The sequence below is a fragment of the Pteropus alecto genome, unplaced genomic scaffold, assembly GCF_000325575.1.
Source record: "Pteropus alecto unplaced genomic scaffold, ASM32557v1 scaffold115, whole genome shotgun sequence".
NCBI lineage: Eukaryota > Metazoa > Chordata > Mammalia > Chiroptera > Pteropodidae > Pteropus > Pteropus alecto.
In genome coordinates, this window is record NW_006436814.1 from 2,687,982 (window position 1) to 2,706,756 (window position 18,775).

General features: G+C 38.3%; 1 protein-coding gene and 1 pseudogene across 1 annotated transcript in view; one reads left to right on the forward strand and one right to left on the reverse strand.

The window, feature by feature from the left end:
- The window catches only part of SMYD3 (SET and MYND domain containing 3), a 548,731-nt gene that overhangs the window by 245,100 nt on the left and 284,856 nt on the right, over positions 1 to 18,775 (reverse strand). The window lies entirely within an intron of this gene.
- Positions 5,551 to 5,669, forward strand: LOC112481729 (annotated as a pseudogene).

Genomic DNA, 18,775 nt, shown 5'->3' on the forward strand with positions numbered 1-18,775 from the left:
TTAATGGGATTGGTGCCTTTATAAGAGACATGAAAGAGATGATCTCTCTCTCCCTGCGACGTGAAGACACGGCAAGAAGGCAGCCGTCAGCAGCCCAGGAAGAAGGCCCTCACTCAATCTACAAGCACCTAGATTTTGGACTTCTCAGTCTCTAGAACTATGAGAAATAAACACTTGTTGTTTAATTCATTATAGTAGCCCAAGCTAAGAAGTGTTACTTGACAAAAGTGTTCTCCAATAGTATAAATTTAAGAAACACTGGGATAAACAAAGGTAAACAAGGTTTGTAGAGCAGAGCTTCTCATCCTTTCATATACAAAGGGACACAGGGATGCTCCAGTGGTCACACCCACCGAACTTCCCAAACCCTTTACCTCGGTACCATCACATAGGATTAGTTCTTCATGAAAAATACTTTTGGAAATGCTATTACAGCATCTCAGTCAGCAATTATCTTGTCTATTCCTTGCCAATATGTTCATTTGCATAAGAAGTGGTATAAGATACCCTGGCAGATTTAAACATGTACACAAACCCATAAGTCAATTACAATGCTTTAGTTTCCTACTTTTCATTGAATTAAAGAGGAATAAAACCACAGGAAAAAAAGACACCAAGAGGCAAAAAAACAACTCCATCTCTAGTTTTGCTGTCCACTCCATTTACAACTCCCACTGAGAGAGAAAATGCTGAAGAGAAGCAGCAGCAGAGCTGGGACTTCATTTTCTACAAATTCAGCCAGACAATGATTTTGGGGTTATTCACCCATTCACTCCCAATGAACATGTGGCCGATGGAAACACCCAAGGAAGAGAAGTGCTAAGTTAAGGTTCATTATCTTTTTAATATATCGTATTTTATCCAGGACAGAATCAAATTTGATTCAATGTAACCCTTCCGGGTTTTAAAAAAAAGTTCAAAATATGGTACTTTACTGATTAACTAATATGTAAACTAATAATTTAAGAACATTAATAGTGTTGGTCAAAACATTAAAAATAAGTCAAAGTTATATCAGTCACTTGTCTTTTTTGGCTCATTTATTTGATTGCTTCCACTAGTATCCTATCATTTTTGCCCTGGTCAAGTGAGATTAATTATTCAACTGACTTCCTTTTGAGGTTGAGGTAAAAAAATGCTTTGCTCTGTAAGTCTGCATTTATTGAAGGCATTTATTGTAATAGTATTTACTGAAAGACTATTATTTGATCGATATAGACAAATATCAATATCAGTAAGATAGGCCTTATCTTTTAAGATTTAAATAAAATGTGTAAGCTATATATGCAAATGGATATAAAACATGGCTGACTGTCATATGCAAAGAGAAAGGAGGAAACATTTTTTCCCCGTTGGAGAATCGGGAGGAGTTGGTCCTTGAAAGGTGAGTATTTCAGAGGTGAGAGGAGAGCTGGGAACCAAAAGTAGAAATAGGACACCAGGGAAGCGTAGGGCATTTGGGGGAAAGGTGGGTGGCCCAGTACAGGTGGAGCATATAGGTGACACAGGTGAAAGCTGCAGGAGAAAATGCTAAATATCTAATTTTGGGTCTTGATGCCAAGCTAAAGAGCTTGGACTTTATTTAATAGTCAGTGGGGTTCACTGACTATTTTTTTTTTAAACTATGGATTAACATACTCTATTATTTTTCAACAATATTCTTTGAGAATCTATTATGTACCCCAAACTGTGCTAACAAGTAGGAATACAAAACTTAATCCCACCAAATTCACCTCAAGAAGACTGTGACCTAGTGTGCGAGCTCAGTGTATAAAGATAAATTCCCAAAGCAGTGACGTGGAGAGCAGATTGTCCTGTGGCTCTGCCTGGCAAAGATGCCAAGTCTGGACTGCCTTACTGAATTTAAACCCTCAATCTACATGTGATCCATGCATGGAGGAATAAATAATTTAAAATAGTAAAAAAGAAAGAAAGGAAAGATGGGAGGAATCAATTTTTGCTGTATCATAATACCTATCATCTAGTAAAAGATGATAAAACAGTACAAAATAATGCCACTAGCTGGACAGAAGAAAGAGATTTTCTTGTTAACAAAATTAATGCAGAAACTTTTTTTGCAAATGCTCTAGTGTTCTTTTCCTGTTCTGGTGATACTCTCATTTTTAAAAATAAAATACTAGTTTGTCAAATGAAAACATAAACATCTCCTCTTTAAATTTTCAAAATTAGCTCAAATAAAAATCTATTATAGCCAACGTTCAATAAAAGTACATCTCAGCAAGTTTCTTTGAAAGTGCCCTCCATAAAGCAAGCAGGAGATACACAAACATGCACACACATTTTCTTAAAGCTTCGAGATAATGTAACTTTCTTACTGTAATAAGTATGAACAGTGTCAGAGGGAGGGGAACTAGATTTATTGGGGTGATCACCCTGTGAGTTATATAAATGTCTAATCACTATGTTGTACACCTGAAACTAATACAATGTTGTATTCCCACTATAATTGAAAAATAAAAAATATTATTTAAAAAAAAGACAAGTTTGTCTATATGGGTGTGCACGCACACATGTTAATCCTTTGATTAAAACATAAACACATGCACATAAACCTTACACATAAACACATGTTCAAATATTGAAAAGAAGTTGCAAAAATAATGAAAATACCATTCTGACAAACTATTTTCAGGCTCCCTCTGAGCAAAGAAAAATGAAATGTCAGCCAAACTCTTCCAACCAGTCTCAGTCGTTAAATAATACTAGAGATCTACAATAATTTTCAACTAACAGATTTAATCTATTTGGTTTGGTGGGACTGCTGAATTGAGAACAAAAGCTAACAGTCAAAAGGTTCACTTGTTGCAATGCTAATGGAGACTGCTGTCGAACCTTCTTGAATTAAGCATGGTGGCAGCAAGTCTATGCTTATTGAAATGTCTGATAAGCTAATTTTCTAACTCTTCGTTGATTTGAAAGAGAATCCTATTCACCATACTTGGTAAAGTGTCTTGAAAAAGTGTTGACAGAGCCTGAAATTGTGAATCTAGGTCCAAAACAAGTACTTCAGAAGTCAACAAAAAGTAGTTCTTATAATTAATAACCTTGGACCTAATAGGCAAGTTATTTCCTCAAAATAATATTCAATCTGACATTTATTTTGACACAATTAGTCTGTCCCAAGGCTGGCTATGAAATACACCTTTCTCTAAGTTATTAGTAAAGGGAGAGCAAAATTTAGCCACGTTATCTACCCCTGTGCTTCTCCGTGGCAACAAGTCGATGTCCATGCAACACATGACAACAGCAGAGCTGTCTGTTCAAAAGAAACAGAACCATGCCTTCAAGAGACAATAGAGCAATTTCTGAAGGTGAGTGCTAAAAACCATCACCAGTATCCAGAATAGATGTAAAGAAAAGATGTAAAGAAACTCTAAAACTGATTCTCTCTTGGTCTCAGTGGTGCTAAGGAAAACTATAGTCTATTAAACACTGATTCACTGACAATTGAAGGAAAAAAAGATAAATTCCAACAATTATGATGTTAATAATTTCATCCGCAGCAACATTCAGGAAGCTGATTAGATGATCCTAATGGGTGATTTAAAGTGAACGGATAAAACACCCTTGGCATAATTTAATAAGATCTTCAGACTGAAGCACATTCAAGTGTTTCATGAAAAACCTTCTCATGGCCTTTTAACAGCTCTTTCCAAATCCAATTAACTTGTTCGATGCCAATTCTCATTACCTCATCAGAAATCTAAAGCCAGCCCTTTCTGATTAAATCATTAAATAACCGTTAACAGCACAATGCCTAGTAAGTATTTATGGACAGTCCAGCACAGATAAGCAGCTCGCAAATCTCGGTGCCAGTGGAAAACAAAAACTGGAACGGGTAATTAAAAATAATAATAAATTCTATTTATCTGTGGGATGCATTAGGGATGTTCACCTAACACATCACCCTTCCAAGGTTAATATTAAGATTAGCATTTTTTTACAGACCTTCAGCAGACAGTGCAGAAATGTTGATCAGGAGAGAGTTCATTAACGTGAAAAAGCCAGGTTGCAACTGAAGAAATCAGGAAGCACATGTCAACCATGAGCTGTCGCTGCCTGCCAGCACGGTGAGTCAAATCATCCCACTCACAAGTCACTCAAACGTCTGCGGACTTCTCTGTCCAGCATGCACTCCACCGACAGGCACCCCTATGTCAGTCCCATACTGACATTCATTATTTCATAGGTCGCTTCCACACCTCCCAGGCTGCTTGCTGCCCCCAAGGACTGGACAAGCCTGGCTCAGGAGATCAATAGCATATCCAGAGGTCTGGTTCACAGTTTGAGGTTGTCTTTGCCCTCCAAAGGCAGAGGACACCACCCACTGAGCTGTGAACAGGTCAGCTCTGCCACATCCTTTACTTTTAGTTCTTGCATTCGTGAGTATCCTAGGACAGCGACCCTCTGAGAAAGTGAATACAGACCCTCGGAGAAGCTCCACAACAAAGTCAACAGCCCCTCTGCTGACAATGTTACACTGTCCTTTGCACTGCGAATATTTCTAGTCTCCACGCACCTTCCCATGCAGTCTTATAGATATTATCCTGGGGAGAAACAGGCTCTGAGGATAGAAAACAAAATGAAATAAAACTCATCAATAAAAATTACCATTTAACTTACACTATAGGTCATTAGGCTGAAGCAAAGGAATTGAGTTTCAGTCTCTTCCATAAACCAGAAAAACTGTTAAAATTTACCAATGAATGTTAATAGTAATGTTTTGATGTTTTTATGGATTAAGAAGCTTGTAATATGTGAAGTTCTGTCAACTATTTCTTGAGATGCTAAGATAGTTCTGATTATAATTATACTTCTAATCAAAGGTACCAAATAAAATATTTGACTGTGAAACAAAAATAATTCCAATGGTAGTATAAATCTTTATCTTCCAGTTAAAAGTTAAAGTCAGCAAACAGGAACAAATACAACAGTACCACATTCATATTAATGGTTTCATGAAGACAGGGTATTATCCTTGAAAAACTTTGAACTGTTATCACGCTCTGCCTATTTTCCCCTGTCTCTGTCAGCACGGCACCTGGCACGAAACGATACTCCTTAAATCTCTGCCAATCCTTCGAACTAGCAGGAAATTTTCCTGATTAAATGCTATATGCAGTATTTTTACCTCTCTCTAAATCACCATGGTACTTTAAAAGCTTAGTTTATAACTATATCCTTTCATACTTTAAAAAATATGGCTTACCTGAATTAAAAATATTCAATGGTATAATTAAAATATTTTATGTGTAAATTATGTTAATATATTACTGTTCCTGTTCTCAAATTATTTCATGTTTACATTTAAAAAAAAATATCTTCAACTAAACTATTCAAGGAAAGAGAAGATTCCCCATTTTTCTCCTTTAGTATCTTTTCACTCTTCCTAGTAGAAAAGCAAAAGATAAACACCAACCAGGCAGTTATACTTAAATTGTCCTCCTCTGTCTTTTAAGTTTAATTCCCTAAAATTAGCCCTACTCGCTACATTTTATGGTTGTTAGTAAATTTTAAGAACAAAACAGGGTCTTCATCCATGCTACCCTGAACAAGCCCGATCCCGTCTGATCTCGGAAGCTAAGCAGGGTCAGTCCTGGTTAGTACTTGGATGGGAGACCACCTAGGAAGACCAGGTGCTGTAGGCGTAAAAAATAAAAAATAAGGGATTGTAAACTGACAAGGTCCTTGCAATCTGTGAAGTCAACCAAGGGTTGCCTTGCCTAAAAAAAAAAGAAAAAGAAAAAGAATGAAACAGGATGAAGTTGTTTGAAATTCTCTTGGCTCAGCCTGCAACAACTCCTCCATTATCAGTTTTAACCATCCATTCCTACGTGACTCCCAAAAGTCCTCTCTGGCTTCAACTTCTCTATTATCCTTTGTACATGAATAGTTAATTACCAAATATATATATATATATATATATACCTGTTCAACATCTCCAGGTGCCCTGCTTGGTTTCCAAAGCTGAACTCATCGTCTTTCTCCTTCATGTGATTGCCCCAGACTTTTATCTTAGTAAGATAAGAGCTACTTATGGCTTAAGTAGCTCACTCTTGAACTTGAGTCAGCTTACTTCGTCCCTCTCTCTCACCTTCTGGCCTGAACCAATCTCTATGTCCTGTCCTTTTTCTTTCTAATTCTTTCTAATATTAATTCCTTGGTCTATCCCCAACACGGCTTACCTAGTTCAGATTCCAATCATTTCTGACTTGAACCACTGCTGTGTCCCCCAGCTGGTCTCGCTGATTCTGCCCTTTCAGGGCAGGACTTACGCCTGTTCCCCCAAACAGTGGCCAGCACAATCTACCTAAATTTAAATTTGTTTGGTTTACTCTTCCTCTTAATCTTTTCGAAGGTTCTTCCTCAGCCAACTATTAATTCTCACATGTAATACTGGGCCTTCAGGAATCTGGCCCCAGCTTACCTCACACTCTAACCTCTAAACTCCCACCTTCTTGGAAGGTCCTCCTTTTCATTTAACACATACTCATCTCTTAAGACCATTCTCAAAACTCCTCTCCACCAATACCTTTGATGGCCCCACAGTCTGATTAGTAAGCTCAGTCATCCTTCCTGTGAGCCCACCTGCCCAGATCACACTGCTGTGTCCAAGCACCTCTCCTCCATATTTAGCCTGTGAGCTCCTTGAGGGCAGGACTTATCTTACATTTCTATCACCAGCTCATAATTCAATACTTCTCGCCTGGTAAGCCTTCAATAAATGTTGAAGAATGAATGAATATGTGGAGTTCAAAAGCCAGATCTAAAGACCTATATCAGAAGATGGTAACTCTAAGATCCTAGCAGCTATCATAAACAAAGCTCTATTACATTCCCCAAGGTAAATTTACTTTTTTCATTGTCCTCAATCTCAGTTTTTACACTGAATGTATTTCTCACATTCCTAAAATAACTTTAATTATTTTGAGACTATCAAGACCATTGAAAGTGATCCTTCTATCCTTTCTCCTCCTTGACGTAAAAATTATTTGCATGGCCACCCAAAGGAAAACATGTCCTTCCGAGATTCCGTTTACCCACAACCCTCACGGAGGCCCTCTCTCTTCCTGCATCACACTCCTTCACTCAACTCAGTCATGGGCCTGAGATTTATCCCCTCCTGTAATTCCCACAGCCAGGTCTTCATCATCTCTCACTTAGACTATTTTAACGACCTCCTAGTCTCACCTCCTCTATCCTCTCTTCTTAACAATCCATTCTTTATACTATCTGAGCCCTAAGCACACAACTGATCATGCCTTAAAATATTCTCATGTGAACAAGAAGTTCCAACTTCTTAGCCTGAAATCCAAGGTCCTATAAGATCTTGTCCCATCCTGCCTTTCTAACCTCATCTTCCCTGGTGCATTATAGAGTCAAATCAATCAACGCTGATCATTGATTACTTCTTATCAAGCTACAATCTGCCAAATCTCTCCAGTCTTGCTCATGCTGTTCCTGGACATGATTATCTCTTTGTCAATTTGAAAACCCCTTCATCTTTCAAGAAGATCCAGTTCAAATAAGCTTCTCCTCTATAAAAATTTTCAAGCTGCCCAGTTACAAGTCATGACAACATTCAGTGTTTCCATAGCATTTAGTTTATATACCTGGTCTGGCACGCAGAATATTGGATCTATTTCCACTGTAATAGAGAAACTCCTTGAGAGAAGTCTGTGAATTACACATCTTTAAATATTCACTGTCTAAGATAAAGCCTAAGGCAAAACAAGTGTGCAAAAAAAAAAAAAAAAAGTTTGCTGGATTAAGCTGTCTTCATTACATAACAAACGCCCAAGGGCAGAAACAATACCTTATTCATGGCTGTATTTTTTGGCACACCTAGCACAGCTCCAAAATACTTATGGAATAAAAGAAAACTGAGATGTCGTAATTCACTTACGATTTCCATGGCTACCAGGAAAAATTTAAATGTCCCCTCTCTGGTTGGTTTTCACAGCACAACTGTCACCCTTTCCAACTGAGGTCCAGAATAAAAAGAATGACCCACTTTGAGGGAAAATATGCAAAATAGGTAAATGAGCTAATGTGAAATACTTTGAAAACATAAATATTTCCAAAATGACTTAAATCCTTATATTATGAATTATTTCTAGCATATAAAGACCAAAGCAGGGCTACTCAGAGTTTGCCACCGACCAAGAAAGCTGTTTAGAAACATTTAAAGCAAATTGACAAGACTTGACTTAGACATCCAAATGGTATTGGCTGGTTTGGGTCTTGCGGAACTTATGTGATACGTGGTGCCTGGTGGTGCAAGAGCTGCAGGGAAGTTACAGCTCAACAGGCCCGCATATCAGTCCCTGACGGAGTAGAACTGAAAAGAAAAAAAATGTCTTTCACCAGAGACAGTCTGAAAACACTAGCAAAGAGAATAATATAATAAACTCCAACATATACAACCAATTTCTCCACATTTACCTTCCAAATTTGCCTGAGATGTTATCCCCCATGACATAAAACATTACGGATATAACACGTAGAGTTGAAGCCACCTCTGTGTCCCTCCCCGATCTTTATGTCCTCTTGCCCTCCGCAGAGACAGTTTCGAATATGACTTCAAATAGGCTACTAAATCCTGTTTCATGTGTGAAATTTTCCTGCTGGGGGTTAGGGCAATGTTTCCTATCACCAAAAGATACTCACATTCAACAGTGATAAACCTGATGTCATTTTGAAGACCCCTGTCTGTTTAATATTATGTGAAAACTTTTGTTATGTCCCTTCAGTCATGACAGACAGACCTGAACTGCAAGTAAAGGGACATCTGCTACCTCAACCATCAGAGGAACAAAGACCGTCTAAAAACGCCCATGAGTTGAAAAAGAACTGCACGCTGTAAGAGTGGTAGAAAACAAAAGATTTCCACTGATTTCCACTAATAAAACAGGCTTATTATTTAAAAACACTGGGCTGATGAGACTTAACTATAAAAGATGCTATTTCAACGTTAGAGGTTAACAAAAAAAATCATCAGATTTGTATGGAAGCACAAAAGACCCCGAATCACCAAAGCCATCCTGAGAGAAAAGAACAAGGCTGAAGGCATCACTCTGCCTGACTTCAAATTATATTACAAAGTGACAATAATCAAAACAGCATGGTATTGGCAGAAAACAGATACACAGACCAGTGGAACAGAATCGAAGAGTCCAGAAGTCAAATCATGCTTATGTGGGAAAATAATTTTCAACAAAGGAGCCAAAAACAAAAGTAGAGAAAGGAAAGCTTCTTCAATAAATGGTGCTGGGAAAACTAGAAAGCCACCTGCAAAAGAATGAAACTAGACCATAACCACACACCAAAATTAACTCAAAATGGATTAAGGACCTGAATATAAGACCCGAAACAATAAACTGCATAGAAGAAAACATCTGAACTAAACTCATGGACCTTGGACTTAAAGAGGATTTTATGAATCTGAACTCAAAAGCAAGGGAAATTAAAGCAAATATAAATGAATGGGCCAACATCAAACTAAAAAGCTTCTGCACAGCAAAAGAAACCTTTGACAAGGTAAAGAGACAACCATCCAAATGGGAAGATATATTTGCAAGCAATGCCTTTGATAAGGACCTAATATCCAAAATATACAAAGAACTTGTACAACTCAATAACACCAAAAAACAAATGATCCAATCAAAAAATGAGCAGAGGACATGAACAGACATTTCTCCCAAGAAGACATAAAATGGCCAACAAACATTTGAAAAGATGCTCAACATCGCTAGCTATTAGGGAAATGCAAATCAAAACCACAATGAGATACATCTCAAACCTGTTAGAATAGCTGTTATCAAGAGGACAAGTAGAAACAAGTGTTAGGATGCAGAGAAGAAGGAACCCTCAATCACTGCTGGTGGGACTGCAAATTGGTACGGCCTCTATGGAAAACAGTATGGAGGTTCCTCAAAAAACTAAGACTTGATTTACCATATGATCCAGCAATCCCTCTACTGAGTATTTACCCCAAAGACTTGAAAACTCACATGCGAAAAGATATTTGCACACCGATGTTCATAGCAGCATTATTCACAGTAGCCAGGATGTAGAAGCAACTGAAGTGTCCTACGATAGATGATTGGCTAAAGAAGCTGTGGTACATATATACAAAAAAAAAAAAAGTCACATGATATCACTTATATGTGGCATATAAACCTAAAAGCAACAAACGAACAAGACAAACAAATAGACTCATGGACATGGACAATAGACTAGTGGTTACCAGAGAGTAGGGGGAAGTGGGGAGGTGATGGGGTAAAAGGGGTCAAATATGTAGTGACAAAAAGAAATCTAACTATGGGTGGTAAACACACAATGCAATATATATGTGCCTTACTGTTAAATTGTACACCTGAAACTTACTGGATTTCATTAACCTGCCATAATAAAAAACAAACAAACAAACAAACAAACAAATAAATAAATAAATTTTTTTAAAATGTTAGGTTAGCTTGGAGAAGACACAGAGAAGAAATGTCTATATTGGCAGGTGGGTAACACGGGCTTTCCATGGTTACTCAAATGGGCACTGCAATGCCAACATGCTCTCTGAAATTCAAACCTATTTTTGCATTAATGCCAACTCATTTCCGAAACATCCACTACTAAACAAACTTGTTTGGCTGTCTCCCTTTCGAAACTTTACAAAACTTTAATTTCAGCCTCATGAGCCCTGCAGCTGTAAATTAATTGAATAAAATTTACAAACATTATGCAGTGCAATAAGGTACTTTCAAAGTCTTTTCCCTGTTCACTCGGCTAAGCTGCCTAGCGAGCCAGTTTTGCCTGACATGAGTTCAGCATCCCTGGAAACTGTCCTAATCCTACTCCCTCGGCCTTGTGCCTGTTCATGGGCCATGTTAGCCCATATCCGGAGAATTAATAAGCCGCAGATGGGCTTAAGCACTCAGAAATACTCCTGATACTGCTTGCCACTCATTATATTTAGACGTCCTTTCCAATGGGAGAACCTCCTCAAAAGAACAACAGCAGCAGGTAAAATCCCTGAGGTTATTAGCATGCAACAAAATATCTCATTTAAGATCTCTGTGGTCTCTGCCAAAGCCAGGAATTATATTTACTGAAGGCGAAATTGCTTATGCTTTGGTTTAATACAGATATTCCCAAAACTGTTTTCTGAACTTCTCCATTTCACAGCGAGAGAGTAAAATTCACTGCGATTTTGAAACAGTAAAGAGAGTAAAACTGATTGCTCCCATGTCTGCCAACTGTACTGAGTCAGCTAATCAGTGATTACATGTCCCTACATCACCCTGACACTGAGAAAACAAAAGACTAATAATTTCTCAAAATGCTGAGATGTCGTAATTCAGTTATGATTTCCGTGGCTACCAGGAAGAATTTAAATGTCTGCTCTCTGGTTGACTTTCACAGCATAATTGTCACTCCAACTGAGGTTTATCTATCGGTTCCATTTTCATCAATTTTACTAGCATATGGAAACCTGTAGTCCATCTGGAGCTGTGAGGGCAGACGCTTGTCTAAGAAGCCCAGGCTTTGAAACAACCTCTAATACCAATTGCTATGGGAGCTTTGTCGATTTCTTAAACTTTCTGAAATGTTGTTCTCAACAGTTAACAATAGTGTTCAAGTAGGATCTATCTTTCCCTTGTTTAGAAAATAAACCAAAAAACAGAGTCAACATATCCCACCACTGCTTGCTCTTTTTTTGGGGGGGGGGATGTTAATTATTTATTTGTTTATTGAATTATTTATGGTAACATTGGTTAATGAAATCCAGTAAATTTCAGGCATACAATTCAACAGTAAGGCGTGCGCGCGCGCGCGCACACACACACACACACACATACACACATTGCGTTGTGTGTTCTCTGCCCGTTATAAGATTTCTTTCTGTCACTGATGGCTCTTTAAATATATGGCCTTATACCAGAACCAAGCAAGTTCACAGAGTCTTTTTATAATTTAATTACAGAAAAAATTAGAACATCAGGTGTTTGATGGCTACAAAAGTGATCCCCCTGGACCCTGCCCCACCAAGTAAGAAATGGATCGTGTAAGTCCTTATAATAAATACTCATCTGTCCCTCAGTAATTTTGGACAGGACAGTGGGAAAATTAGCTAATTCAAACAAAGTCCGCTAAATAAATAAAATTCCAATATTTGTCTCTTTAGACAAAAAGAAGATGGAAACAATACAAAAGATTGCTAATGATTTGGCAATCTAATTGTTCTTCCAAATGCCATTCACAAAAGCCCACCAGACTTCCAGCTGTGACCGCGCCATGGGAATCCCCTATGGCAATTTTCAGTATATTTAACTCAAGATCAGAAACCCAAGAGTATTCTTTAAAAATCTCTCAAAATAAATAAATCTAAGAAGGAATTACTGTTTATACCGCAGAGCCATAGATTCAAAGAGCCAAAGTTAAAGAAGAAATGAACATATAGGTATAAATCTACTTCATCATGTAACCTCTAAACAGTAAGAACTTCACTGTTGTCTCCAAGGTGATGGTCAAATCAAAGCTTGGGTAGTTCTTAGAAAACGAAAGTCTGAAGAAACTTGCTCATACAATGAAGTTTATCTGACTTTTAGAACTAGCTAGTCTTGCTTCTGACAAGAAGCAAAAATTGCTGGCAAGGGAGCCTTCACTAAGGTCCTTATGTATGCATTCATTCAAGTATTCACCAAGCACCTACTACAGACTAAATACTGTGCCAGAAGCTAGAATAACACAAACAACAAGTAAACCAGCCCCTGACTTCAGGCAGTTTATAGTTCAGAGAAGAAACGGAGAATTACAATAAAAAGGCCTAAAAGCCATGCCAGAGGAGAACACGGGTTAGCTATGAACTCTGGTATCTGAGAAAATAACCCCAGTTAACAATCTCTACAAAGAGATTGCGCCCTCCCATAATTAATGCTAATTAACTGTTACCTAGTCTCTGAAGTTCACCCTCCTGTAAAATCCTTGCTTTAGAGTTTCAGACCTACACCTAAAATTTCATCCAAAAAGATTCTGACATCACAGTCACTGCCTGCTTCTTAACACTTACCCTACATCTTCTATTAAAAGCACTTCCCAATCTATGTCCCCATGTCCAATGTGCTCATCCTTCATTAGTTACCACTTAGCCACTAAAGTAGCTTCCACAAACAAGAATCTAATTTCACGCCCTTTCTTAGCCCTCTAATAGCTCCTGTTGGGTACATACAGGTTGAAGTTCAAACTACCTAGTACAGCTCAAACCAACCAGCAAAACAAATACTAACTTTATTCCCACCAGGCAAGCTAAGAGGGGAGCAGTCGCACTGAACTGGGCACTAGCGGACTGCCCCAGGCTCTCTCAAGCATCCATTGCTTTGCATATGCTCCTCTCTCCTCTCAGAAGGCCCTTCCCTCTGGGCTCAGCCCAGTAGTTCTTTCTATTTTTTCTAATGTACTGTCTTCTGTGTAGTCTTCTTTGGTTCTGGGCAGACTTACATGTTGGTCCTGTGCAGCTATAACTCTGCATATGTTATAAAACTGTACTGATGTAATTTTGTCTTTTCTCTTCCTACAAAAAGACCATTTCTTAATCATCTCCCAGAAACTACCATAGTGCATGACACAAAAAATATATTGAACAAAAACCTGATGAATGAATTAGGAGAATTACTAATCCATTTTAAATATAATTCTAATAAAGGAAATTATTATCTATTAGGCTAGTGGTGTACATTGCTAGAAAGATAAAATTATTCTGAGTGTGACAAAGAAATACTGTTACAGTTCTGGAAATAGCCTCAATGGAAGGTCTTTTATAAATGGATTCCTTACCATTCAACTGTTTCTGCCTACTAAGGGGTGACCCTACAGCAGTCACTTTGCAGTTTGCAATTCATTTGAGGTTTGAAGTTAGCTCAAGGGAAAACAAGATTGGTATCTTACAAACTTATTTTTAACCTTAAGGTCAGATTTTATTAGGGAAAAAAAACCCGATATGTCCTAAGAATCAGAGGATTTTTTTTTTAATCTCTCTCTGCAGCTGAAATCTCTATATGGTCAAGAAAACCTTAATTAGTTGTTTGTTCCCATGGAAGTCATTAACCTGCAGTTAAAAATTCAGATTTCACCAACAGCTCCAAAGCAAGCACATCAAAATAAATAAGCCTCTGAGTTCTCACTTGCTGTCAGACTCCTAATTGTAGATCTCCTGGTCTCCCAGTTTGTTTCACTGAAATAAATTCCTCCTGGGGCTGCAGGTACATACAGGGCGCGGGGGTGGAAAGCAGAGGCCCAGCCTCACTGAGGATGTCCATAATGCATCCAGGAACATGGAGGAAGGAGCAGAGATTCGAGCAAGGGATCAGGAGTGAGTGCTCCTCATGCAGGCTCTCAGGAGTCCTCATCATGTGCTACAGAAGGCAGAATTCTTAGAATGAGAGCAGGAGCTGGTTGCTCAGTTCAGCAAGCTCACCGGCTCCAGGGCAGACAAATTCTCAGATGTGGCGGGTCTCAATGACTAATGAATAGAAGCTGCAAATTACATGCCAGTGAGCCGGGGTGGTGAGTCTAGAAATCCTGAAGCCAGGTTCTGTCTTGGCTTAGTCTCTAGCTTGATGTGTGGCCTTGGACAAGTCAGTTAACCATGTGGGGACTCAGTCTCTTCGTCTGTGAATTAAAAGTCCAATTAGATAGTCTCTCAGGTCCCTTCTAGTTCTGAACTACTACAATTCCATGTAAGGGTTTGAAATTGTGAAAATTGAGATGTTTTAGATATTTTCAAATACAAATTTAAGAAGAAGCCTTCATTAGGATGTTTCTTCTTTCATTTCCTATAAAATAAATCACTAATCCTCTCGCAACAGGAAACAAATACAAAATACAACAGAAATGGCAATTAAGCCTTACCAAAGACTCTGTATTTGAGCATAGTCTGGTATGCATGTGTGGTATTCACATGATAGCAATATACCTGAGGCTTTCCTATTCTCCCCTTTAGAGCTCATTAAATAGCTCATCCTCAAAAGAAGACAATTCGCATTCTTATGTTTTTCTTAGTTAAGAGACTCCAGATGTTTTCACCGCAGATGCTCTGTAAGGGATCCCATAGAAACCAGTTCTACCAGTACTAGACCTATTTTAAGGTCACTAAGTTTAATACCCTCTTATTTTGACTTAGGATCAAATGATCCTGAAGGCAGCCCATGTGGGCCAGTGCGGCTAAAAAAGGCCAGATGGCAAACAGTGGTCCTTCACACACTACACAACCAAGGGATGCCTGTGGTAGCAGAATTTAGTGCAGCCTGAAGAATCTTTCGCTTTGCCATAACGCTCTTCTTCTGGATCTCCTTGCTCCAAAAGAAGTTTCCTCGAGGTGCACATCTCTCATGCCTCCGGATAAGCATCTCTACATCAAGACGACTGGTTTCTCTCGTGTTGTAATGTCTCAATAGAGCTCACGCCTAAGCTGTGTGATGATTCCTTCTGAGCTCTTCTGGACACGGAGGAGGGCCTGATATTCACCGAAACAGTGGACATCCCCTTTGCATCCCAGAGCATTCTGCTACCTGATGCATATCACAGTCACAGCCACCTGCAATGGCAGTACTTTTCCCCACATTACTTTACCATGTGGGGTGAACAGTTTAGTTAGCAATACGTCTGCTCAGTTTACGGTTAATACAAGACCCTGCTTACGACGGACCTTCACGAGCCACTTATTAACCAGCTCTTATTGGTCTGTTAATTTATACAGACTGCACAGAAATTGGTTTTGGAGGAATATTACTTGTATTGTGCTATGTTTAACTCTGCAAAGGATTCTGCTGTTTTCAACGGGGGGTGATTTCCCTGGATGAGGGGTCTGCATACTCTGTACACACTTAAAGCTTCTAACTGCTATGTCATTCTAGGGTTGAGGCTGGACTGAATGTTACAAACACTCTCATATTTACACTTATGAGTTAATTCTTCAAAACATAAGATAAATGAGGCAGAAAGAAGGGCCAACTCCCACGTTCTTGCTGTTGCCAAAATTTGGGCTGTTTTCTCTAGGATTTCTATTGACTATTATAAAAAAAAATCGATATTTGTCAATTTTGGAAGAAATTTAAAAGTGGCCAAATGTTCTAACAAATCTATGTTAAATTTTTGGTTCTATTATTATTGTATTTGGATTACTCTGATTTCTTCCAAACCAACTCTGTACTAGAGTCTCTTAAGTTAGGGTATAATTAGATTTCTTTAAGAGAAGTCAAAGACCATACACATAGATTGCTACCAAAAGAGGGAGCAGAGATAGACAGGTATAGTTTTTCTTCCTACATAAGGCAAAGTTTCTGAAAAATTTACTTTGTGAATCACATGTGCTTTGAACATTCAAGCTTTGAGAAGTAATATTTTGTTTGCTTTTGTACTAAAAGACAAAACAAAAAAATTAAAAGCCAGGTATACTAATCTACTTTTTCAAATATACCTGCAAAAGAAACTATTTCTTTTAATGCAATCATGAAGAATAGCAACGCTTCAATATATAGAAATAATTATGCTTCTTAAAGCATTGGTAAAAGTACTAATGAAGACAAAACTTTTTCACAGTTGTTTTGTAATAGAAGAAATTTATTATAAAGAGACAACCCTATTTTCCATTAGAATTGCTGCTAAAGAGAATATGTATCATAAAAGTCAAGGCTCAGAACTGCTCTCCACATGCTGAGCAGAATAAAACCCATCACCAATCTGAAAAAATTATATAAACAAACAGCATATTCTATTTAGGTGGCTATAAACTAGATAAATTGATTTTTAAAAAGTGTCACTTGGAAGATAAAGTCAATCTTGGTAAAAAAGAAATGTTTAAAGTTTTTATTGTCGTTGTTCTTCCTTGGCTTGTTGATAGATGATAACTTTGTTTTCACCGAGAAATCCAAAGTACAAAGCACAAAAAAAAAAAAGTCCAAAAAGTCCAAAAAAAAAAAAAAAAAAAAAAAACACCAGAATGGAATCGTTCTGCTTTTAAATGATGTAAGCAGTGAAAGAGGATGCCTCTGCCTCCTAAAAGTCTTTCAACATCACTTACTACGTTGTAGGAGTTTCCTATTGCACCTTTGTTTCTCCCATAGACAGTGAGCTTACTATAGGCAAGGGGCAAATGCATCTCACTCATCCTGTATCTTCAGCATCTATATGACATGAGTGGCATGCAGAGAGACTTTTAAAGTACAGCAACTGACAATCTCATACTTGAATCTTTTTTAAAAGGATGGCATGGAGAACAATAAACACATTTGCTTAGAAATGACCACCTCTTGGTTCTTTTTCAGACTGTGCACTCTGTGCTGAGTCACCATCAACAGGCACAGATGTGGCCATTCTCTTAGCAGTCCCTGTGAACTGTTAGGAGTCCACGAAAGGAAGAGAAGTCCACCAGGCAGCACAGTGATGGTTGTTCTTGGGGATGCTGTGCAGTTTTTTATGGTGGGACCTACAATTAAACTTACAACATTATTAACGGAGCTCCAACATCAAAATGAGAGAAAAACACTCAGTTCGGGTTGGCTCTGACAGGAATGACTTTAAGAATTTAGACAGAGACACTTCAGCTGTCGGAGTACTGAAATTAGATTGACCTTCCCACATGAAGCAACAAAAACCTGGATGATGTATATGAAAAAATAGCCTTTGTGCCATTGAATATCAGGAAACAGAGACCAGTGATCACTGAGAGATGGAACAAGAACAGAAAGGTTGCCCCAGCTCACTGACTTCGGAGAATTTCCAGACCACAGCCCAGGGAGGGAAAGCCAGGGGAAGCCTGGTGTATTCCCTGAGTTAAGAAAAGGAAGTTGAGAGCACAGGAAGACCAGGAAGGCGAGAGTTCACAGGTCAGAAACCAGAGAGGAAAGAACTGCACAGAGAGAGAACTCTAAAAATCTGCCAGTGGTCACCCTTACGTGTTCAACAGAGTACCTGATCAGCACATGCACGAGAGGACACGACTCTAGTCTGAGGACAGAGCCAGCTGAAAGGATTTGAGGTAACAGAACCAGATGCTCAGACACGGACAAGAATGGTGTCTGTTCCCACCAGCCAGAGTAGAAAACCTCAAGATTCATAAGGCATCAGATAGAGGACTCAGAGAGCCTTGCCTCAGTCACTTACCCTAGACCAAATATTGCTCTGGTCCTGTCTAGCAAATCTGAAAAGCAAGACTCCCTCAGATGAAACTGTTTCCAAGTAACTTGACTATGTTTCAAGGAGGAAAAAAAAGCTCAAGAATAATTTTAGGGAAAACAAAAATATCCAGCACCCAAAAAGGTAAAATACCAATGTCTAGCATTCAATCGAATATTATTAGGCATAAATAAAAGCAGGAAAATACAATCCATGATGAAGAGAAAAATCAGTTAATTGAAACTGACCCAGAACTGGCACAGATGTTAGAATAAACACAAAGACCATTAAAGGTTATTTTAATTGTATCCCATACGTTCAAAAAGTTGGAGACATGGAAGATAAAAAAAAAAAAATACTCAAATCAAACTTCTAGAGATGAAAACCACAATGTCTGAGATGAAAAATGCACTGGATGGGATTCACAGCAGGTAAGATGATATAAAAAAGATTAGTGAATTGAAGACTGAGCAATGGAAAATATTCAAGATAAAACAGACAGGAAAAAAATGTTTATTAAAAGAGAAAGAGCATCAGTGAATTATGGCACAACTTCTAGAGGGAAAATATACCTGAGGGGAGA